General features: G+C 36.5%; 1 protein-coding gene and 1 pseudogene across 2 annotated transcripts in view; one reads left to right on the top strand and one right to left on the bottom strand.

The window, feature by feature from the left end:
• Positions 1 to 24,568, top strand: part of LOC306851007 (claudin-19-like) — a 564,676-nt gene that overhangs the window by 312,990 nt on the left and 227,118 nt on the right. The gene's annotated exons all lie outside the window — the stretch shown is intronic.
• Positions 1 to 24,568, bottom strand: part of LOC306851234 (cytoplasmic dynein 2 heavy chain 1-like) — a 129,421-nt pseudogene that overhangs the window by 47,898 nt on the left and 56,955 nt on the right. The window contains exons 5-35 of the transcript in view: positions 24,439 to 24,543; positions 22,850 to 23,082; positions 22,644 to 22,775; positions 22,337 to 22,561; positions 21,762 to 21,908; positions 20,576 to 20,751; positions 19,329 to 19,524; positions 19,106 to 19,298; positions 18,714 to 18,982; positions 16,716 to 16,911; positions 15,879 to 15,974; positions 14,808 to 14,991; positions 13,635 to 14,017; positions 13,424 to 13,556; positions 11,847 to 11,964; positions 11,710 to 11,764; positions 11,073 to 11,130; positions 10,710 to 10,823; positions 10,469 to 10,595; positions 8,408 to 8,657; positions 7,156 to 7,265; positions 6,861 to 7,060; positions 4,435 to 4,537; positions 4,089 to 4,250; positions 3,598 to 3,719; positions 2,709 to 2,843; positions 2,531 to 2,609; positions 2,289 to 2,449; positions 2,068 to 2,205; positions 926 to 1,029; positions 528 to 544 (exon numbers count right to left, since the gene is read on the bottom strand). The product of the transcript in view is annotated as a cytoplasmic dynein 2 heavy chain 1-like (transcript). The remainder of the gene's footprint in view (positions 1 to 527; positions 545 to 925; positions 1,030 to 2,067; positions 2,206 to 2,288; positions 2,450 to 2,530; positions 2,610 to 2,708; positions 2,844 to 3,597; positions 3,720 to 4,088; positions 4,251 to 4,434; positions 4,538 to 6,860; positions 7,061 to 7,155; positions 7,266 to 8,407; positions 8,658 to 10,468; positions 10,596 to 10,709; positions 10,824 to 11,072; positions 11,131 to 11,709; positions 11,765 to 11,846; positions 11,965 to 13,423; positions 13,557 to 13,634; positions 14,018 to 14,807; positions 14,992 to 15,878; positions 15,975 to 16,715; positions 16,912 to 18,713; positions 18,983 to 19,105; positions 19,299 to 19,328; positions 19,525 to 20,575; positions 20,752 to 21,761; positions 21,909 to 22,336; positions 22,562 to 22,643; positions 22,776 to 22,849; positions 23,083 to 24,438; positions 24,544 to 24,568) is intronic.

Here is a 24,568-nt window from a genome sequence, read left to right as displayed (position 1 = left end):
TTATTCACCTAACTTAATGTTTTTAACCAAAAGCAAATGACTTAATGTCTCCACACGCCTATTTGCAATGAAAATGCGCTAAATTAAAAGCATTAATTAGTCTAGAATGAGATTGGATTCATTTAGCCTGAAGAGTGTGAAGGTGTAATAAGCAGTATGACAGTTTAATTTCCCGGCAAGAGATAAACACCATAAATAAAGGCAGAATTCATTCGGTTACGGCCGTTAAAGGCTAATATAAAGCATGAAGGATGACAGAGCGGCTCCCACTCACATCACCGTCTGTCTCTCTCACCTCTCATTTTAAATATAAAACAGTTCAAAATTAAAACAAAACTATAATACTACAGATCTGTGTGATCAGATTCAGATGAAAATATTTTTTGTTATTCATATATTATTCATATATTATATATTATAATGAAATACTTTACAATATTTTAGAAATATTAAATATTTAAAGAATATATAAAATTATTTTAAATATTATTAAATATTAATTATGCAACAAAAAACCCTCTAATAACCCTGGATGAGGACAGATCTGTGTGATCAGATTTAGATGATCAGGTCTTATTTTAATATCATTGATATTGATATACTATTATAATTTTTGTTAATATTTTGCATTAGATTTTAGTTTATGTTTTAGTAATTTTGTTGTGCTTTTTTTATCAGTTTTCTTTTTAAAAATGCCTATATATTTTTTATTCGTTTTTATTTAGTAGTTTAGTTTTATTTAGTTGTAGTTATTTTGGTACATGCTGGCAACAATACGCTGAAATACCTTTTTATATTTCATTTTATTTTGCTTCAGTTAACCTTTATTTTGTTTTTAGTTAATGTTTCTTTTTCTTTTTTATGGTTTTCGTTTTAGTTGTAGTTAAGTGATAATGGCTGAGGTCAACCAGACAGGTGTGCTCACCTGAGCTCCTCATCTATTTTCTTCTTCCTCTCTTCAATCTTGGAGACCTCGTGTGCCGTTCTCTCTTTGATCTTCTCCATCTCTGTCTTCTGGTCACTGGCGTTCTGAAACGCACAACACATGTAAATGTGGCCCGTGCTGACAAAATGAGTCAGAATGAGCAAGTTATTTTTACATTCTCCATTACAATACCTTCAAAATGATATTTGACTTGTTGGAATCTGACAAAGAAATGAAGACGTTTGAAGACAATAGAGTCAACAGAGTTGATTTTGAGAAAAATCAAGTTTAAGTTTTCTGAAGATTCCTGGTCAAATAACGTATAATATTAATGTAACACTGATGTAACTTGCTTTTGTGATTTGATGTACAAATGCTTCCTACGCAAAGAAAAAGTATGACAGTATTCCCCCCCCCCCCCCCTCATTTGTAAGGGGTTTGAATGTTGGGGATGTCCTGTAAAAATATAAAAATCACAAATAAAAAACATTTTTTTCTGAAGATTCCAAACACATATTTACATATTTTCCTCTAATGCTTTTCTTAATCATAATTACAATATTATTAATCACAATATAGCTATTTTTTATTTTATCTTTGTTATTAAAAAATAAGAACAAAGATGCAAATACACAGTAGTTTAATCAAGAGCAGCGAGTGATTTGTCTTTTCTTTTAATGTATGATTAACATTGAGACAGATCTATATTCAGACCTACTGTAATGCATGGATCTAATCTAATGTTACACATCAGATTTTTCATCAGCATGGGTTTGAAAATCATAATTCACTGGTTTGGACTCATGTCATCAAGAATTCGATATGAATATTCACAAAGCTGGAATGCTGCACTTTGCAACAATAGACCTACAACTGAGATGCAGCAGCAGTCGTCCAGAAGTGAGCAGATACACACAAATACAGATCATTTTAGATGTTTAATTACTATTACGAGCATTGGGATCGCTAGAAGAGAGCTTAATGAACTCATTTTTGTGAAAACCTCAAATTTTTCACTTCTTTTGCCTGTAGCTCAAAATTAGAGCGTGCGCAATCCAACTCATTTTGCCAGCACGGGTCACAAATACACTCAGGGGACTTTGCACTGCGTGTTTGTTAGCACACGTGTCTCAAATGCACACCTGCATCGATGTGGTGATTTCCTGCAGGGCGGAGTCTGCCTCGGCCTGCTTGGTCTTCAGTAAGCTGCTCTGCACAGCTGCCCGCCTCTTAAGATCATCCACCAACGCCTTTGCTTCATTCAGCTTGGCCACGCCCGCCTGCGGTCACATGAGCACTGAAGCATTAGCATATGTGTTCATTATAAATCTGAGCTGCTGTCTCCATCAGTGAGGGTGTTGACCTGTAGGTGCTGCTGTTTGTGGGTCAGCTCTTTCCATTTGGAGCTGTAGATGGACTGGTACACCTGCAGGAAGCTCAGGTATTGACTAGGCGTGGCTCTGAATTCCTGACACGACTCATGAATCGCCAGGAAGGAGCGATAGAGCTCTGTGTGCACGGATGCTGAAATACAACCAATCAGAGAGCAGTTTAACATCCACATACAGCCATACTGTAAATACACACACTTCTCTAACATCATACCAGACTTCTTCTTCTTCTTCTGCTTGTGTCCATCTTTCTCATCTTCTTCTTCCATCCTTGAGAGCAGCATCTCTGGGATCTGAAGGAGAGTCACATGATCATAGAAATGGAGAACGTGAACTTTTTGTGTGCTAAATGAATGAGCTGTGACTCAAAGGACCCTTCTAATATTGCTCACCTTCTTCATACTGCTGTCGGACCAGCCCTCCATCCACTGGAATGAGCACTTCCTGTAGAGGGCGGGGTTACTCTCACAGTTAATGGTGAAGTGCTCGTTAGTGCAGTCCATGATCAAAACCACATGGAGGTTCTGCTGAACGCCTGCACAAACACACGCAAAACAGTGTTACTTATAGATTATTTAATTAGGCTTTATTTTTATATTTTCATTTTAATGTTAGTTTTAGTAAAGTCATTATTTGCTTGTCTTTTTTATTTTTTATTCATTTATTTTTAAAATATTTAATTCAGTTTTATTGAGTTTTTTTTATATATATATATTTTATTGCTTCAACCTGCACTTATTTTATTTCAGGCAACATTTCAAATTTTTATTTGAGCTTTTTTTTGAGGTTTTCATCTAATATTTATATTTTATTTTATTTCAGCTTTATTTCAATTAACAATAACAATTTCTTATTACTTTACTTACTTTACTTTTAGTCATTTAGCAGACGCTTTTATCCAAAGCGACTTACAAATAAGAAAAAGTAACTAAAACTAAAAGTTAACACTCTGTAAATAATCTATACACACACATTTAAGAAAATACAGAAATTAAATAAAATTCACAAATGCATACAACAACATTTCAATAGTAAACATATTAAGGAAAAAAAATTAATAATAAAATAAAAATAAAAAGCGATACTTCTATCCTTTGCCGGTGTCCTAGCCCGGTGGAGTTGCACGGTAGAGTCGATGGTCTTTACACTCTTTATTAGGTTTTAATTAACTCTGCTAATACTCACACAAACACGTACACGTTTAAAGTATTATTTGCAGCAGGTTTTAGTGCTTGTTCATTAACTTTGGAGTCATCTTTATGCTAAAAGACAAAGACTTACCTTGTGTATAATCTCACTGAGGTCACTGGCGTTGAGACGTCCAAGCGGTTTGCCGTGTGCTGGGAGCGGCTGACCAGGAGAACGTCCCTCATGAGATGCAGCCCATGTGACAAAGTACGTATCTGCAGTAAATCACAATACATGAGTCAACTATCAAAGGATCAAGGCCCATTAATTTGATCAAAAATACAGTTTGAGTGTGTTCAAGATGAGAGTGCTCACAGATGAGTGAGTGAGTGAGTGAGTGTGTGTGAGTGAGTGTGTGAGTGAGTGACCGAGTGAGTACAGAGGAACACACCGAACAACGCATGCAGGGCAGAATTAGGCCAATACCCTCTACTAATGCGCATTGAGAAACGAGCCATCAAATTTTGGAAACACCTAAAAATGAGCAACCCCAACTCTCATCAGAAAGCCCTTAAAAACCATGAAGTGAACCCTGAAAAAAGTCCCCTGAGTGAGTGAGTCTGTGTGTGTGTGGTGTGTGTGACCTGTCATGTTGTCCAGTGCATCTGAGCCCCAGTCGCCCCTGATGATGGAGGACAGGATGTTATCAAACACATTCAGATCTTTAGAGGACACGATCCGGTCCCTGAACAGACGCCGGGCTTCATATGCCACCACCTCAAGCACTGAATCTACAGCAGATTTACCTGTACACACAAACACACACATCAGTGACCTGTGAGGTTTTGGTTAGGTTTGCTGCCTTAGAAGGTAGTGAGGCGGGTTCACTAACATTTGGAACAGAGCCCATGTCTTATTTCATTACACAGAACTGTCAGTTTTGGGACGTGTTAGTGAATTGTGCTGATGTAATGAATGTATGGAGTTCACCTGCACTCAGGTTGTATCGCAGCAGATTCAACACCCACTGTGTGAGCAAACACAGGGTGAAGAGATAATGACTGTGATCATCCACGGAGAATCTAGCCTTCACCTGAAACACAAACACACACCAGATAAAACATACACTACCATTCTTTTGAAAGAGATTAATATTCTTATTTATTAAGGATCCATTAAATTGATCAAAAGTGACAGTATAATGTTACAAAAAAATATGTTTAAAAAAATGCTGTTCTTTTGAAACTGTAATTCTGGAATTAATGATATACTATTATAGTTTTTGGTCAAATTTTGAATTATATTTTTATATTTTCAGAATTTTTGTTTTAGTTAAACTAAATGAAAACAAGAAATGCTGAAATGGATGAAATAAAATAAGTTCAAGTTTTTTTATATTTTATTTCAGTTAATGTTTATTTATTTCAAGCAACAATTTTAATTTTAGTTATCTAATAACCCTGTTTTTAATGTTCTAGTCATCGACTAAAAAAATGTATCATGTTTTTCACAAATATATTGGGCAGCACAACTGTTTTCAACATTGATAATAATCAGAAATGTTTCTTGAGTAAATCAGTATATTAGAATGATTTCTGAAGATCATGTGACACTGAAGACTGGAGTAATGATGCTGAAAATACAGCTTTGTTCACAGCAATTTTTGTCCATATTGACATGATAGTATCACGCATTTGCTGCAGATTTGTCGGCTGTACATCCATGATGCAAATCTCCCGTTCCACCACATCCCAAAGGTGCTCTATTGGATTGAGATCTGGTGACTGTGGAGGCCATTTGAGTAAAGTGAACTCATTGTCATGTTCAAGAAACCAGTCTGAGATGATTTGAGCTTTGTGACATGGTGCATTATCCTGCTGGAAGTAGCCATCAGAAGATGGGTACACTGTAGTCATAAAGCAAAAGCACTTTATTTGGCCTTCTGAAAGTAGATGCATTTAGGAATCATTAAGATTACTTACAACAGAACAGCACAACCCAGATGTTATCACAACGCATTGTATGGACGACCGTTTCGTGAACCTAGGAGAGGAGGTAATTCTGACTTTGCTATGACAACCTGGTGCTTCTGAATCAGCGACTGCAAGTATGTTTTGTTATTAGTTTACGTATTTGCTATTGACTGTTTTACTGCCGTGTGTGTGTGTGTGTGAGTGCTCACATGTGTGAGAGAGGGAGACACGGTCACATAACCAGAACTTGTGTACTGTAGATATATACGAGCTTCATCATTGTCTGTCACGCGGCTCTGTTTCCCTCTCGGGCTTATAAAAGCTCGCGATTATGGTAAGGAGCGTTACATTTCCGACTCGTGCTTGTGGTGTTCGACCAATCACAATGCACTGTGTCAGCTGGCCAATCAGAGCAGACAGTACAATAATGCACAGTATTTGAAAAATAATGTGTTTTTTGAACATTAAAGCATGTCAACATATTCTGTTACACCAAATACACAAAATAATGATCTTTAAAAAAGCATTATATGACCCCTTTAAAAGATACAATAACAAAACTACCTGTTTATATCTACTGGTCAGAAAGAGGATGGAAAAGGACCATGGGAACTAAATTATGATTTTTTTTATGCTGCAAGAAACTTTGAGTGACATTAAGAGTGGACAAAATAAAATGTAGACCATTGTGACCTCTGACCATCTCACATCAAAGTTTCACTGCCAGAGACGCTGCTGCGTCTTTAAAACTCAAGTTTTAAATTACGACTGGTCATAAGCGTTAATATAAGAGAGCGGCTCCTGAATTTAATGACGGACGGCAAGGCTGAGCAGGCATGAAATTACATTTCCCATAAATCAGGGCAGCTCTGACCTCCTTGGCAAACTCTTGGCGGCATTTGAGCATGAGATTTCCTCCCATACCACGGATGAGTCCCACGACAAACTGTCCTCTGTCTCTGACCCCTCTCTGATGGGACAAACCGTTCAGCACGGTCCCGACCAGACTGGTGTCCACCACAAAATCACTCTGATTATAATTGGATTTTGGCAACATTGCCATTTAAGTTTACCCAAATACAATGCTTTGATCAAACTAATGTGATTAAACTCATAATCATAGTAAATAATCACAATAAAGTCATGTAAACAACTTAATCACAAGTGCTTGGATGTAAATATGTTGTTCACACAACTTCACGAACCAACTCTGTGAAATTATTCTGAAGTTTTCCCTTCACTCCGAACTGCTAAAAATCACCAGACTTTAGCGAATAATCAAAATAATGAAAACTGCATGTAAATAGGAGTGAAGATGTTTGCTCGTGTAATGTAAACATTTACTGCAATTAAGTCCTTATACAGCTTATTGGAAATAATCACATTATTGGCGCACATATAAACGTAGATTATGTTGTTAAAATAGCACGGATAGGCAAGTACCTGACTGGGTATGATCTCCAGCCGTGCCTCCTCATAAACAGCCAGCAGAGCGGATTTGAGCGTCTCGTACTCCACGTCCTTAATGTCGACTGCAGGAAACACGTCTCTGACCAGGGCGTCAAACCGTGAGCTGTCGGCAAACGTCAGCTTGGACATGGTGTTTAATCTCAAGGCCTGAACCACTAACCCGCTCTCCTTCACTACAGACAGAGAGACAAAGAATACAGAGGTGAATTGATCCCACACAGTTGATTGATCAAGTTTATGTAATATTGATTCAATGAGATTGTGTTACAGGGGTTGTTGCTTTGTCTCTGTAACTGCAGTAAACTCCCACAGCCTCTCAGTACCGTCTTTAAAGCACGTAAACCCCAGTCATAGTGCTGCTGCGGCGTCAACAGCTCCCTGCACACAAACACACACTTACTCACAAAGAAAGATTCTAGAGTCCTAGAGTCCTAGTTCTAGAGTCAGTGGATATTTGGGGATACACCATTAAAAATAGATTTAGAAATAAAATAGTGTAAAATTAATATTACAATGTATGTATAAAATTATATATGTACAGCTGTTCAATCCCCAGTTTGGTGTTGGTAAATTTGTTTTGTCTTTTTTATAAAAAGTTGCGCTCACCATGGCTGCATCTATTTAACCAAAAATACAGTAAATATTGTGAAATATTATAATTTCAAATAACTGTTTTTTATGTGAAGATATTGTAAAATGTAATTTATTTCTGTGATCAAAGCTGTATTTTCAGCATCATTACTCCAGTCTTAACTTAACTTAACTTTGACGTATTGTCAAGTATGGTGACCCATACTCGAAATTGGTGCTCTGCGTTTAACCCATCCAAGTGCACACACACAGCAGTGAGTAGTGAACAAATGCGCACACACACACACACACACACACACACCGTGAACACACACCCGGAGCAGTGGGCAGCCATGCTGCGGCGCCCGGGGAGCAGTTGGGGGTTCGGTGCCTTGCTCAAGGGCACCTCAGTCGTGGTATTGAGGGTGGAGAGAGCGCTGGACATTCACTCCCCCCACCTACAATCCCTGCCGGCCGGGGACTCGGCCGGGTTCTTCAGTGTCACGTTGCAGTACACGTTGGATTTGCCATGTTTGGATGCTGATGTAGGTTCGCAACGCCATGAACATCAATAGCAAAGCAACATTCGTCATTGTTGATGGAGTGTTTGGGCTTGGTCGGGATGCATCAGCACCATGCGGACCGGTCGGCACATGGCACTGGAGCGCCGGGGGAGCGACTGGAAAGCAGACGGCTATGCTTTTGGATCGTTCCCGCGGCGCCTCGGTGTCGTGCGCTGATCGGTCAGCCCGGTGCCGATGCATCCCGTACAAACTCGTCGTGTTTGGCACTGCCAAGTTAGCACTGCTAGGGGAAATGAGACGTATTCAGTGACGTAAGACCTGGCTCTGTGGTGGCTCTATAGCCAGTGGAAAGGCAAACCGGTTCTTAGAAGGCTCACCAGTCGAACCGGCAATAGCACTGGCTCTTAACTATCACCCGGTTCATACTGGTGGAAAAGGGGTATTTGTGACTTAAACACTGAGCTGATCACCTGATACTCATATGTGTAGCTGAACTCTGCGTCCACCATCTGTATGGAGCAGCGCTGGTCTGTGTTCAGATAGAATCGCAGCTGTTTCTTCCAGATCCAGTCGTCGGCGCTGTGAATCTGAGCATCTCTCAGACTCTGAACCACTGAGATGTTGTGGATCACATCCAGAATCAGAGCCTTCAGTTTCAACTGCAGAACTCTTGATTCTACAAGACAAAACCATCAGACCCACATTAACGGCTAATAAAAGCTGAAGCTGAACGCTGAAGTTTGATAGTGTTAGGATTTGTTCAAAGCAAGCACTACCAATAATGAATAAGTCCTCAAAAACACACACATACACATTTGAAGTACAGATTAGACTGGGAGCAGGGGTGGAGAGCATGTCATTTATATCACTTGCATATTGCTCTTTTGTTGGTTTTGATTGTTTCCATTGTCCTCATTTGTAAGTCGCTTTGGATAAAAGTGTCTGCTAAATGACTAAATGTAAATGTAAATAATGTGTTTTTATCAAACAAAGGTGTATAAAGTACAGGCTGGAAGTGTTGTAATGGACAATTTCCACCCTGCAGCAGCAGTTTCTCCAGGGTGAATGATAAGCAGAATTAGCCATAATCACTGTTAACAGTGAGACTCATCAGAAGCTCCATTTACTTGAATTTATGGTGAATTGCAGTGAATAAACCCCTGAGCTCATAAATGGAGTAAAGAGCTTTATGGATATTCACGTCGCTTCATTCATTTGATTAACCTGACAATTAGCGAACGCTGTAAATACGCAGCCAGAAAATTAAAGGCTTCATTCTGAATCGCCTGCAGTCTGAAAAAACACTGAAATTCACATTAAAGAAATTAAAAACACAAAGCAGTGTCATTGAAACACACATTTACATTTCAAAGTGAGGACAGACCATTTATTATAATTATAACAAATACCAATTATACTAATTTTTTTATTATTTTTGAGGACATTCTTAAAGGAATGTTTTGTCAAATTTACTTCACAGCTGGGGACCTTTGTCAGGAAACTGTGTATAATAATTATTTATTCATATAATTCATTTATAAAATATAATCATTAATCATTGTGTGTGCTAAGGCTGTCAAAATGGCTGAAAAACTAAATTCGAATTTTGTACTTAAATATTCTCAATATTCAAATTATATTAAAAGGCATAATTTCAGTTAGGGTGAAAAAAAGCTTTTGGCTTTTCTCCCGAGGTCACAAGAGGGGGCATTATGCAAAACATTACAAATGCACATTTATTCAAAGCAATAAAATAACATGACTGTGAAAAAATGCATAATGTTTAAAATAATGTATATAAACTGATTATAATTAAGATGCTTAAACAACTATAAAACAAAACAGCATCATGTAGTGCATACAAAGGGCTGAAAACCAATCACACAGAGTACTTTTTTCATTTAAAAACATGAGCTGCAGTGTGATGGGGAAAAAATATGTTTGATATGAGATATGTTTTTTCAAAGTTGAACTTGCATTAATTTTGCATGGTTTTCTAAACATGTGGCATTTTTGTGCGAGACACGATTGCAACGTTGATAGATGTCCCTGTAGAAAATGCACGAAATCCGTGTGAACGGCTTGGTTTCAGTTTTGATGTAAACAAGATCTTCTCCGCATTGATGGTCTCTTTTTCTGCAATATTGTTAATGAACAACTCAGCAACTTTTTTTACATCGCCATCGCATCTCGTGCGCCACTGATAATGCTGCCTTAATGCACATCTAAAATTCAAATACAATGTTTTGCATTCGAATGTGGATTTTTATTTTAAATTCGATGAATATTTTTATTTGACAGCCCTAGTGTGTATTATAATTAAAATTAAATCATAATTCAAATTAATTAAATATTCAAATTATATTTAATTTATCCTCTCCTCAAACGATAATTAAAAAATACACAAGTAACAGCAAATATTAAAGGTGTTATAAATATTACTATGATGCAATTTAAAGTCACACACACAGTCAGATGTTGGTGTACCTGCAGTGTCGTCCATGCTGGTGTCTACGCTGGTGTAGCTCTCCAGTTTGGCGGTGAGCTCCAGCTCCAGCTGATGGAGGTTCTGCACGTCCGCTGTGAACTGGATCTGCTCTGCCAGGCACAGAATCTGGAAACAGAGACACTCCACAGTCACTTCAAATGAACCGCAGAGACTCAGAAATGGGTGTTTCTGAAGAGACATGCATGCATGTGTGTGTGTGTGTGTGTGTGTGTATGTTACCTGAGAAGGGAAGCACGTGGGATCCATGTTTCCTTTCTTTCCAGCTTTCACACACTCACACAGAAGATGTTTCAGAGTGTTTTTCATCTCCGTGGAGAGAGCGCTCAGCCAAACCTGACAAACCAACAAAATTAAAGAAATATTAAATATGAAACAAGAAAATATATTTGTATACATTATATTTTTTATTAAAAAAATTACAATATATCTCAAACCTGATACCAACCCAAAAAATTTAAAGGAATATTAAAACAGCCATAACCCCTATTCATGTCACACCATAAGCCCTAATCATGAGACGAATTAAAAACAGACTAGTGAACTACGTTGATATACACAGAGACTGCATGTCAGAGATCTGGCCTCCACATCGTTAGAGATGCTGATGGTGTTCTGGAGCGGCACCGTTTCACCCTCCAGTGATTTCATTTACATTTACACTGACATTTTGTCATTTGGCAGATGCTTTTATCCAAAGCGATTTTTTATAAAAAGCTATTCATCTTGAAGAGGCAATCAGACAGAGGAAGTGCTCGTAACACGTCTCAGTCATTGTTCAAATAAGTACAAGCTAGTAAGGGAGGGAGAGAAAGAGTGAGGTTTTTTTTTTGAGTTTAGGATGAAGTCAAGTACTGCCGAAACAGATGAGTTTTCAGTTGTTGCTTGAAGACTGACAGGGATCCAGCGTTCTGGATAGGGGTGGGAAGATTATTCCACCAGCCAGGAATGGTGAACGAGAATGTTCTGGAGAGTGATTTTGAGCCTCTCTGTGATGGTACCACAAGGCGTCGCTCACTAGTAGATCTCAGACTTCTGGAGGGGATGTAGGTTCGTAATAGTGAGTGGAAGTAGGAGGGTGCTGAGCCTGTGGTCGTTCTGTATGCAAGCATCAGTGTCTTGAACGTGATGCGAGCTGCCACTGGTAGCCAGTGCAAGGAGATGAAGAGAGATGTAACATGCGCTCTTTTGGGCTCGTTGAAGATCAGTCGTGCCGCTGCACGATTTCATGGCTGTGATGCTCTGAAAATTCTGATCAAACTCCACACTGCTGATGCCTTCAACACAAAATCATCCCACGTCTATATGCAGCTGCTTGTGTGATAACTGTGAACAGGTGTGTGTGTGGGTGTGTGTTACCTGCAAAGAGTTTCTTCAGGTGTGTGTGAATGACAGTAGGGCTAGTGGCCTGTCCGAGAATCTCCAGTAGATCGTCGTCTCCAATGAAGTAAAACCGAGGAAACGCAGAACGCTTCTCCTGCAGGAGTTAAAATATTCATGATAATAATGAAAATCTCATTAAATTTAAATATTAATTAAATAAATATAAATGATATAATAAATAACATACTTTTGTATTTATATTAATTTAACATTTTTATATTTATTATTTCTACCATCATAGCAAAAACATGAAAAAAGCAAAAAAGCGTAAAATTGTGCACATTTAAAATAAACCACCAAAGTACTTTTATTTGTATATATTGTGTATTTTTTGTTTTTGTTTATTTTTGCTGGTTTAACTGTACGTTTGCTATGATAGTAACATAGTGATAAAAATATATTAATATTAGAATATTAAAAACATAATTTTATATATATATATATATATATATATATATATATATATATATATGTGTGTGTGTGTGTGTGTGTGTGTGTGTGTGTGTGTGTGTGTGTAAATGGTGATACACTTTATTTTTCAAGTTTTTTTGAGAAATATAAAGTTTAATGAACAGCATTTATCAAATATACTAATTAAATTTGTTAATGCATTTATTAAATTGAAATCATTTTAAATGTCTTCACTCACTTTTTTATCACTTTCATGCATGAATAAAATAAAAAAAAATTCTCTTTTTTTAAATGTTATACAAATGTTATTATATTAAGCAGCAAAACTGTTTTTAACATTGATAATAATGAGAAATGTTTCTTGAGCAGCAAATCAGCATATTAGAATGATTTCTGAAGGATCATGTGACACTGAAACTTCTCTTTGTAAACAACAGATTTATAAACGTTTCTAATGACCAATGTTGCGTTCCCAAGTTCAAATTAAAGTGGCTCGAACCAAGCACGGCGCAGCTAGCAGTAACAGTGAATCGAAACTAAAAATAGTACTGTAACAGCAGACATGTAGCGCGTCAGACTACAGCCTGTTATATAATTACATCACAACCGTTGGGAGTTTTTATGACAACACGAGCAATCTCAAATTCTCACTGCCATTCATAAAAAAAACGCTGGGTCGAGTAACACGTTTCAGCGCTGATTCTGGCGCTTTGGATCATTTGAACACTTTGAATTGTCCTGCAGATGCCGCCGCGATCTCGTGCAGCGCTCTCAGGATCATTCCATCCGTGATGTTTTAGAAAACAATCTTTTCGCAGTTTATTTAGGTAATAGCTCAAGGCCATTTGCACGATTTCAATAACATGCAGTGTGCTTTCGCTATGACTCCAGTGATATGTCAGGAGTTAGAGATCTTTTAATATTAATAATAGATATATTTGTGTCACTATTAGTAGGGGGGAAAAAACATATATTTTCATGTATTTTCATATCAAACCAAGGTGGAGTGGTTGTTAGTATAGGACAAAAATAATTCAAAACATAAAATACAGTTTATATTATAAATCAATGTTTTTATTATATTTATTTAGAATGATTTATTACATAAATAGTCATATTATATATTTAAATATAGGCTTCACCTCCAGGAATTCATTGAGGGATTTCTGGCAGCGCTGTAACTGGTCCAGGATGGTGATGAGCGAGTTTCTGATTCCAGCTCGAGTGGTGAGTGACGTGACCCTGCTGTCCCTCTGAACGTCTGACATGATGGCCCTACACAGACAGACAGAGGTGAGTGATTCTACACCCATCTCTCACACCTGTCCCAGCATCCCCTCCATCCCCGCTCACCTGAAATCCTGGTCCACCCTCTGAAAGCGGGCCTGTTCCCGTGGCAACGCCCCGCTCCCAAATATGGGCTCCAGGTAGACCCACTTCCTCTGGATGGTGTTGAGGTTCTGGAGGTACTCGTCAAGGTCGGCCAGCCGAGTTTCCCACAGCGACACTTTGTCCTGGCAGCGAAGGTAATAGGGCGAGTCTTTGAGCGACTGCAGCAGGCAGCGGTTGTCTCCCACCTGGTTGACCATGTCCCTCCAGTCCTTGATGACGCGCAGAGAGCCACCCTGACTATCCGTGTAGTCGTTCAGGGTGAAACACGTGCCGGCGCCCCACAGCTCCAGCTCCCGCAGAGCCTTGCGGATGGTGACCTCAGCCTGAGCGCGACTGTTCAGATCCTGAAACCATTAATGTGAGTGTTTATGACCTTTAAGGGGACAAACTGCAGAAAAAAGCCAGTCAAGTTCATAAACAGACTAAATAGTGTGTTTATTGAATTCAGTTGCTTCTTTTCCATGTTAATCTAACTTTTTGTCCTAAACAGACATTACCACACTGGAAAAAAAAAATGTCTTACTTAGAAATTATTTTCTAAGCAAATGCAGAAATCCTAGAATTCCTAGAGGTAAAGCATATATTTAATGTAATATAATATATATTTAATATAACTATAACTATATGTATTATTATTATTATTATTAGCAATATTATTAAAATATCTCTACCTACTCACATATTTATAGTAAAATATAAATAATAATAAAAATAAACCATAGAAATAATGTATTGTATGTACTGTAATGTATAATGTACATAATGTACAAAAAAAAAAAATCTAAATTAAATGAGTTTATGCTTAAAAGCAAGCAAATATCTGCCAGTGGGGTAAAAAAATATAAACTTGTTTTCCCTTTGGCAGATATTTTTTTCTTGTTTTAAGCTTAAACTCACTTTTTCACTTTTTAGATAGATTTGCACTGAAAAACAAGACAAAAATACTAATTAAGAAAATTATTTTTTGCAGTGTGGTCACATCTGTTAAGGACAAAAACTTGACACGGTAAAGAATCAACTGAACTGAATAACACAATACAAAACTACACGAAATACTAAATAATTTTTATTTTTTTGCAGTGTATGACAGTAAAGCATGACCTGAAGTGTGTGTAAGTGTGTGTGTGTTTGTACCTTGAGCTCCAGGGCTTTGTCGATGATGTTGTCGGCCACTCGCAGCAGGTCTCTGAACTGCAGTCTCTCTAGCGTGGTTCCTCAGGGCAGAGAGACGAGCCGGAACAGATCCAGCCAGTGTTCCTGAGAGAGGTGCTCACCTCGCACGTACTTCAGCACTGGAAACACGGCCGAAAACACACAGCTTCATCCCTAACACACCTGTCTTATGCCCAGCCACAAGTATATACAACTAATAAAGTAGCAATAATTGAACAATAATCATAAGTCAAATCATTTTAAGTAGTTAACTACAAATGTACACTTTTGAAAAACTAGTTATCTATTAATAAGCTATTTTTATTTATATTTTAATTCATTTTTATAATTTGTTTATATAATTACAAATATTTCTAAAAATTATTAATTATATAAATAAAAGTATATACTTTAATATAGAATAATGCATATCGAATGACAGTGCATTAGTGGCTTATTTTTGGGTTTTATGTTTGCTGGTTTAAAATGTATACATATTTTTGCTGCTTTATTCATGTTTGTGTTATGACAAATATATCAGCAGGTAGAGGCTTTATTTTTTTTCATTTGTATAATTAATGTTATTAAAATTCTTTCTAAAAATATAAATGATGTAAGTAAAATTATCTATATGTTTTACATTTTATATATAAAATGACATTTTAAAGCAAAAAAAAACTGATTTGAATGAAAATACACAGCAGAACATGAACTAAACAAATACATTTATTTAATATTACTTTAATTTATAATGATCGACAATTACAGAATTAATATACTTATTTATATTAATTTAAATGAACCATCCAAATGAATTCACTATACTGATTCAGATTACTTGAGAGGGAAATTAAATAATAAAGTAGCTACTGAATGTAGTTATTGGAAAAAATCTAATCTTCTGTCACAATACTGAAAAATGCAAGCCTAGTTAAGTTAGTGGTATAACTATAACAAACACTCCAAATGACCTGAACATGAGCCATCCACACATACACACAATACTAGAAAATAACTGGAATAATCCAGCCGTCAGACCTTGTATCTGTTCACTTCTGCAGTTTGACAGACATGCTGCTCTGCTCCTCCAGCTTCCTCAGACGGTCGTGCCACGCAAACAGAAACTCCTCGAACATGTGAGTCTTACTCCTGCAGGGAAAACACAGAGTGTGTCTCAGTCCTGGATGAATGCTGAATGTGTTTCAGACACAAATACTGAATGTCCATGAACATTTGCAGAAATTCCCCCTGATGCGTCTGATGTTCCAGACCGTGTGTTGTTTTTCCCAAATCTTGTTTTTTGCTTTTATTTTTTTGGATTTAGTTTCTTCGGGTTCATTTTTTTTCTTTCTGGGTTCTGTTTACAAACAGTTTAATTTAATTTTAATAACCAAGCATGTCTAATTAAAATCATGAATCTCATACAACATTTAATAACTATTTATTAAAGATTTAAAAAATTACATTTACTTATATTTTTTATCTTTTTCCAAAATTCAGTTTTCGGTTTTAATTTTTTGCTTTAGATTTTAATAATCAAAGCAGGTCTAATCAATTAAGTTCATACAACTTTAACAATTTAATAATTTATTGCCATTTTTATAATAATAGGACCCTATGATTTTTTTTTTTTCCCAGAAATTCTGTGTTTTCCGTTTAAATTTTCTTTATTTATGACTTAATACAAATGTACTATCACAAACAGCGGTAATCAAATAAAAACCAAAAAATATTGATTTGATTAATCTTTTACAAATGTAATCATATTGTGATATTATAAAATAAAGTATTAATATTTTTAAATAAACATTTTTTTTATTATTATTAAATATTTTATTATTGATTATTTATTACTGAATATTTTATTATTGATCATTTATTACATGATACATGTTTACATGAAGGAGAACATTTCCCATTCGACAGTGAACTGAATGAGGGTGTTGATGGTGATGTACCTCGGGTTTCTGGGTCTGTAATTGGCTGTGTTTGGCATTGGCCTCTCCGATCTCATCAATGCTCTCAGGACGCAAGGACAACGTCTCCATCGCACCGCTCACGAAAGAGTCTATCACCTGAATGTGACCTGCACACAGACACAGGACAGCAGAATTAAATAGGTAATTATGACCAGCAGAGGTCAGTGTTACACCATCTGATCTCCTGAACACCACTGGAAAGATCTGTTAGGATCAGTGTTATTTTAGTATTATTCACAGACTATTATAGTATTTATTAATATTTTGAATTAGCTGTTATTTTTATACTTTCAGTTTTTATTTTAAATTTAAAGATTTTTTGTTTTTAATATTTTTATTAAGCAATATAGTTAAAGCAATTTTTATGTGCTTTTAGCATTTTTTAGTATTTAGCTTTGTTTTTATTTGTTTTAGTTTTAGTAAATTTAGCACTTCAACTTATACTTGTTTTATTTCAGTTAGCTGCAAAGGCAACATGTCTCATTTTTTAATCTTTTCATCTAATATCTTGTTATTATTTCAATTAATGAAAACAACTGTTTAGTAGTTTTAGTCCCAATACGAAACAATAACACTGCTCCAAAGAGCATAAAACCATCAAAGACACATTTAAAACTTATATTGTCAATTTTCAGCAATTTTCCTAATTTTTGCATGTCTGACCGGCACATTTCATAAATCCTGCTGGTATGCAAAAATTTCAAAGCTTGATTTTAAGGTCATACTTTAGTGCAATAAATCACTTTGGCACTGAAGTAAAACCAGTCCCTTAAAATGAGTTAATTTTCTAAAGGTTCTAAAGTTGAAGAAACCCATTCATACAGATGCTCAGCTCATATGAATAGATTATGTGCTGATTATGTGTTATTTTGGCACATGCTGGAAATCTTAAAATTTAGGTTGCAAAGCTTCCCTTCTGTTATTAGCCCCATAAAAATCCAGCAAAACTGAAATAAACCACTTCAACGTTTCTACAAAAGCTTTTATTAGGTCTCTTTCTCATGAAGTGATGAAATGAGCAAAACGCTGAGCTGTCATTTCAGATTTGGAAAGAGCACACTCATTAGAAACTCTAGGGTGTATTTGCATACAGTAGGCAACTTTTCTGATTTGTAGAGTGTGGGAGTTAATGAAAGTATGATGATGGACCATCATCAGCATACAGAGAGTTTTACACGGCTAATTAAAGCAGCACCTGCCCAATGATCGGACATCTGCTGTGAACAGATACGCAGATCTGAGACAGAGTGGCTTGTATGAGGTTTCCCAGTCTCGCTGCTAAAGAGGAAGCATTTGGCTCGTTTCCCCTCTGTGTGGGCGGCAGAAATCAGAAGTGAGTTTGTGTGCGAGTGGGCCGGGATTCCCCGTGATCATATCAAAGCAGCACAAGTATAACCTTTGACAAGTGTTTTCTAAACCACAATTGAAAGTAGACAGCATTTCAAGAATGAAAATGCATTAGTAATAATTAGAGGACTGGATTCATCTTTAAAAAAAACTAGTGAACTGCATATCTAGACAGAATTTTTGCACATTACTGGTGCGTTCAACACACCTAGGTAAGCTGTTGGCTCAGTTTTAAGCCACAGGTCAAGTCTGTAATGTAATGTAGACGTGTGTGGGTGGGTGTTTACGGTGTTTTCTAGCACATCACTGTACAATGACCTCAGTTCATGACCTTTACGTGCTGAAATTCCCTTTGTCTTCTAATATTCTAATATAACTGGAATCCACCATAGATAGATAGATAGATAGATAGATAGATAGATAATTTTTTTTAAAGCTGTCTCTTCTGCTCAGGTTGCATTATTTGATCAAATAATTTGTAAAAAATTAATAAAAAAAAAAAAAAGCTAAATTTTGCGGTACTATAAAGCCTTCTTATTTGCGCATCTGTGACGTTACCTACTTAGGCAGCTCACTAGGGTTTGGAACGCAGCCTGCGGTACCTTAAACTTGTCCAGCACGTGTGTGAGTCGACTGAAGAGCTGTTCGGCTTTGCTGAAGAGGGTCAGGAAGCCGCTGGCGTTGCGTTCAATCATGCAGGTGAATATGGGCACCTCTCCCGTCTCGCTCACACCCTTAAACTGGTTCGGGATGCAGATGAACCTTTTCATCTCGCGGTAGTACTTTGCTCTGACCTCCTCGAAAGCAGGACGGAACTGCAGCCGCCCTTGTCTGGAGAAACGCAAGATATTATTAAGCAATAGTTTGTTCAAAAAATGAACATGAGTAAATGTTTGTATGGGTTTTTGAGTCAACTGTTCCTTTAAAACACATCAAGAGGAGTGAGGCTCTTACTTGAAAATGATGTCGATGTTAATCTCTGGCAGGTTCTCGTTGAGGGCCTCCAGTCCCACCTGATACTGATGCTCCAGAGCTTCATACAGCTGATGTTCCAGTGCTGACGCCAGGCCCTCAACAAACCCCTAAACACACACACCCAACACACACACAGAGACATGTTTAAGGATTGTTTAGAAATGTCACTACACTTAAAAATGTAGTTCAGTTAGTAGTCAACCTGTTTGAGGATGATGGCCTGTCTGTAGAACTTGTCGGCGGTGTTTGTGGCCTGCTGGATCTTGGCAGGGATGGTGAAGCCCAGAGCGGAGAGCTGCCGCACCTCTCGGAGTAAACTCACCAGCCGGTCTGAGTACTGGATCTTCAGCTTACCATCCATGTGATCCAACTCCATGACGCGATTACTGGCCTGCAAACTACACACGTACGGGACAGATCTGTGGTGATGCTCACGTGTCAATAGACCTTAATAAAGAAGCTTCGACCAACATATCACAGTAAACGAACGCTTAGTAAAAAAATAACAGACAGGCTTTTTACAATACTGATTATGAAAGTTTTTCAGAGATATGCCATATTTTCCAGAACACAAGTCACATTTTATATCATCTGAAATGAGCTGTAACTTATATTCCAAAGTGACTTATAATTCAGTTAATAATCAAGCATGCAACACACACATTTATATTAATTTAGTCTGTTTATAACAAATGTTCAAATAATTTGTTTATTTTATGCTTAATGTTTTTTTTTTTCCATTCCTGTTTTGTTCTAAATCAGTGATATTTTACGTTCAGATATATGATAGTTTTTGTTAACATTTTGAATTAGATTCTTTTTTTTAATAATTTGCTTTCACTTTCAAATTTAGTTAAAGTTTTAGTAATTCTGTACCTTCGTCAATTTTAATAATTTTTTTTATTGTCAATATAGTATTTATTGATATTATTTATTAGCTATAGTTTAATCAATTTAAGTTATTTTAGTACTTAAATGAAACGAAACTGAGAAATGTTGTCTTGGCAACAAGCTGAAGTAAAGTTATTTAACATTTTATTTCAAGTAGCATTTTTTTTTATGATTTTAGTTAATAATAATAGCACTGTTCTGAAAACTGCTAAAATTTTAAGAATTTGTTATGGCATGAAAGGAGCAAAAATACAAGGGTATAGTGTTTATAATATTTATAAATATTTAGTTTCTAAATGTAGTAATAAAAAATATGACCAAAACAATGATGTGACTTTTCTCACCAATGAAATTTTCGACCCTGTATGAATTTTTTATTAATGCTGAATAAAAAGGTGCGATATTGCACATTATATCACATTAAATAGAATTTTAAAATACCAACAAAGGGCTGTAAAAATGGAGAGTTGACTTAGTTTACAGCAATGTTGACATAAAAGTATGTCAACATGTTTGGTGGGCGGGTGTGTGTTTGTGTGTGTGGGGGTGGGTGGTAACCTGATTCCAGATTTGGGATCGGAGAGTCCTGACAGCAGGTCTCTGGTCCAGTCTTCCAACTGCTCTTGTTCGTACGATCTCATCTGCTCCTGCAGCTCATCACAGAAACGGACCAGTGGCCGAAACCCAGGCAGATCAGAGAGCAACGCGTTTGCCATATTCAGAGAGTCCTCCGCCTACACACACATACTTCAGCTGCTGTAACTAATGACCAATTCAAGTTCTTCACCACTTTCAATGTTCTTTCAAATGGTTCATTTAAAAAGCAGGTCAAATGGATTTTTAAAGTGTTCTAATATTGTGTTGGAGTCCCCTACAACAGGTTTAAATGCATCTAACGTCAGAAAACACTGAAATTTTCTCAGAATATACATTTAACATTTAGTCATTTGTCAATGATTTCAAAATGATTCGTTCGAAGCAGTTGTGAGCTTAAGGTCTGTAAACCCCTCCCTTCCATAAGCCTACTCTGCTCTGATTGGTCAGCTGGCCAACTCTGTTGTGATTGGTACAGAGAGGAGTACGTGAGCAAGTTAGCGAGAGCTACCATTGACAAAGCATGCACCTTTACCTAAAACAATAATATAGTGCTCCAATCCGTTCTTAAAATAATGACAAAAACACATTTTGTTTAACACTTATGCAAGCGAATCGTGCCCACAGCTAAAGTTTAGCTGCTAAACCGTAAACACTTAACAAAACAATAATGGTGGATACGTCAGCCGAGTTATTGTCTCTCAAAAGAAAGAGTCGACTCTGAATCATTGAAGGGAGTCGTTTTTAAAACGAATTCCAAGCTCTTTCATGCTGACCTCAACATGAAATGTTAACATATTGCCCGCCCACTAGTTGTTCTTTTCGCGTTAATCTGAATGAAAATGCGAATTCATTTTTTGCCACTAGGTGTCACTTTTGGAGGAATAAAAATAGCAGTTTCCCTGGTAATGCTGCTTTATCAGACATGATGAAATGAAAATGAGACCAATCGACCAATCAATGAAATGAAAGTGTTTTTTTGACCTTGCATGCATGTCAACCTGTTGTTGGGGACTCCCAAAACCAAAATATCAACCTTTCGTTACCCATAATAGGAGCACTTTAAAACGGTTCAGAGTCGACTCTTTCTTTTGAGAGACATTATCTTTATTTATCATGCACTTTATGACATGCATCTGTGTGTCTGCACCTTAAGCAGCAGCTGTCTGACCCACACAATACTGCTGACGACCTCAGGAAGGTTTCGTCCCGCTAGAGGCCCGGTTTTCTCTCCTGGAGCACCATGACAACGGCTCTCAAAATCCACCTGTAGTCCTGCACAACAACAACAACACCGCTAGCATGAAACACTCTTGCAAAATGTGAATATTGGTAAACTTAAAATGTATTCTTGTGATCAAAGTCTTCAGTGTCACATGATCCTTCAGAAATCATTCTAATATGCCGAGTTGCTGCTCAAGAAACTTTTTTGATTATTAGCAATGTTGAAAACAGTTGTGCTGCCGAATATTTTTGTGGAAACTGTGATACATTTTAATTTACAGGATTCTTTGATGAATAGAAAATACAAAGGAACAGCATTTATTTGGAATTTTTGCTGCCACTTGATCAATTTTATGCGTCCTTTCCTTGATGAATAAAAGTGTTAATTTCCTTAAAAATCTTACTGGCCCAAACTTTTGAACGATAGTGTATATCCATGTTTTGTCTATAATGTTTGTTTATTTTGTCTATTTTTGTTGTATCAGCTATTCACTCGCTCTCAGTCAAGATGGTCTCTTCCTGTCTAAGTGGGCGGCTCTTGGCTAGAATAAGCAGTGATAAGGACAAAACGTCAAATGTCTGGATAAACAAGACTAGTGTGAGTGTGTGTACCTGCTGTGGACTGTCCTGTGCATCTATTATGAAGGTCTTGAGCTTTCCAGCTGCTTCCTGTTCTGCTGGAGCGATGAGTCGATCGAACTGAGACATTGCAGCTCTCCATAAGGGCTGAACGCAGATTTACAGTGATACAGCTGAGTGACATATCAAATATTCCATATAATAGTGAAGATTCTGTGCATTCGTGTACCTCAGTATAAGGGTTGTAGTGTATGGGGTTGAGTCCTGTGAAAGGCTGATACACACGTGCGACAGAAACCTGCAGCTTCCCTTCAGATAACAACCACTGCAGTTTCTCACTCTCAGATCGAACCTGCTGCACCTAAAACACACACACCTCATGAGGTAATGCACTAGATTATACTGCATGAGCTGATTGACAGGTGTCAGTCTGACCTCCTCCAATCACTGGGCGATGCTCTGCAGCCCCTGTGGGAGGTGCTTCTCTCCGCTCCACGGATGAGGTGAGTAGCGTTTCCACACCTGACCGGTCAGGTGTTCACAAGCCACCACCCACTGTTCACAGACAGCCACGCCCCCTTTAAGCCCCTCCCTGACTGTGAAATATGGATCGTCCCACAAGCACAGGGCACTCAACTTCCTCTGTACAAACCTGCCGAGAGCTCCGCCTGTAAATGTATATAGATCACAAACGTCATTAGTACTTTATTGGATATATTAATAAGTCAAGCATCATTATCACTTAGCAACCATGGGCCAGTTTTACGAACAGCTTGCCCCAGCGCAAACCGTCTTTTGGCATTAAAATAGTACTGTCAGGATTTACTAAAGACGCAAATTAGTGACAAATTAGCGCTGAAAAGTCGTGGACACAGTTATTTTTGCGTCTGACCTTATTGAATATGCATTTGTAGGAGTTTCCCTTTCAGACGCAAAATTTATGGGAGGAGAGTATTCAAATGAATCACACAACACAATTTACTAATGTTTGCGCTCGTCAAATTATTGTAGGGTTACTTTCTCTTGGTTTTTAAGCCTGATATTAAATGTTTCCTCATAAAACTGATTGGATCTGATTTAAAGTGACACCTGTGTTGTTATTTTTAATTAAATATTAAACTATTATTATTAAACTAAATAAAAAATTTATTGAAATAATTGAAATGAAATAAAATATAAATATTAGCTGAAAACTTAAACTTTAAAACAATTACAGTAGAACTCGAAATCTAATTGCAACAAAAATAAGTTGAAGTACTATTATTAATAAAACTATTAAAAATTAAGCTACATAGAAATATTGAAAGTCATAAAATTACAAAAGTACAGATCATAATTACTCAAAAAACTTTAGAAAAATTAGAAATGTTATCTTGGCAACTAACTGAAATAACAAATACTGAATGTACTAAAAATAAAACTGAAATAAATCTAAATAGAAATATTTAAAAAATAATAATAAAATTACAAAAGCACATAAAATTGCTTTTAAAAAAACTTAAATCACGGTTAAAAACTGTTACCTTAGAAACTAACTGAAATAAAATAAGTTGAAGTCACTAAATCACTAAAACTAAAATTTAAATTAATTAAACCTACATAGAAATATTAAATAATAATAATAATAAAAATGACAAAAGCACATAACATAATTACTTTACTGAAATAAAATAAGTTTAAGCTGAAGCACTGAAAGTACTAAAACTTAAAAATATATAAATTAAAGATGAATAGGAATATAAAAACAAAAATAATACAAATGACAATAGCTCATAACAAAATTACTTTAAACTCAAATTAAATACGTTAACTTGGCAACTAACTGAAACAAAAAGTTGAAAAACTGAAATTAAAGCTAGCTAAATAGAAATAATAAAAACAAAAATAATAAAAATGACACATAAAATTAAACTAAAAATTAAAATTAAATCTGAAAAGATAAAGAAAAAAGCTAATTCAAAATAATAATAAATACTATAATAGTATATAAATAATACTAAAAATAACAGTTCACGATTATGCACCTTCTCTATCGTAGAAGTGTGCTGCTCTGTCTCTCTCTCTGCTCTGCTGTCCGGAGCGACTGACATCAGCCCAGAAGCTGAACTCATCCAGAGGGGTCATGATACCTGCACACACCATGTGTATGTGGAG

This window comes from Barbus barbus (assembly GCF_936440315.1).
Source record: "Barbus barbus genome assembly, chromosome: 31".
Taxonomy (NCBI): Eukaryota; Metazoa; Chordata; class Actinopteri; order Cypriniformes; family Cyprinidae; genus Barbus; species Barbus barbus.
This window is presented reverse-complemented; position numbering and strand designations above follow the sequence as displayed.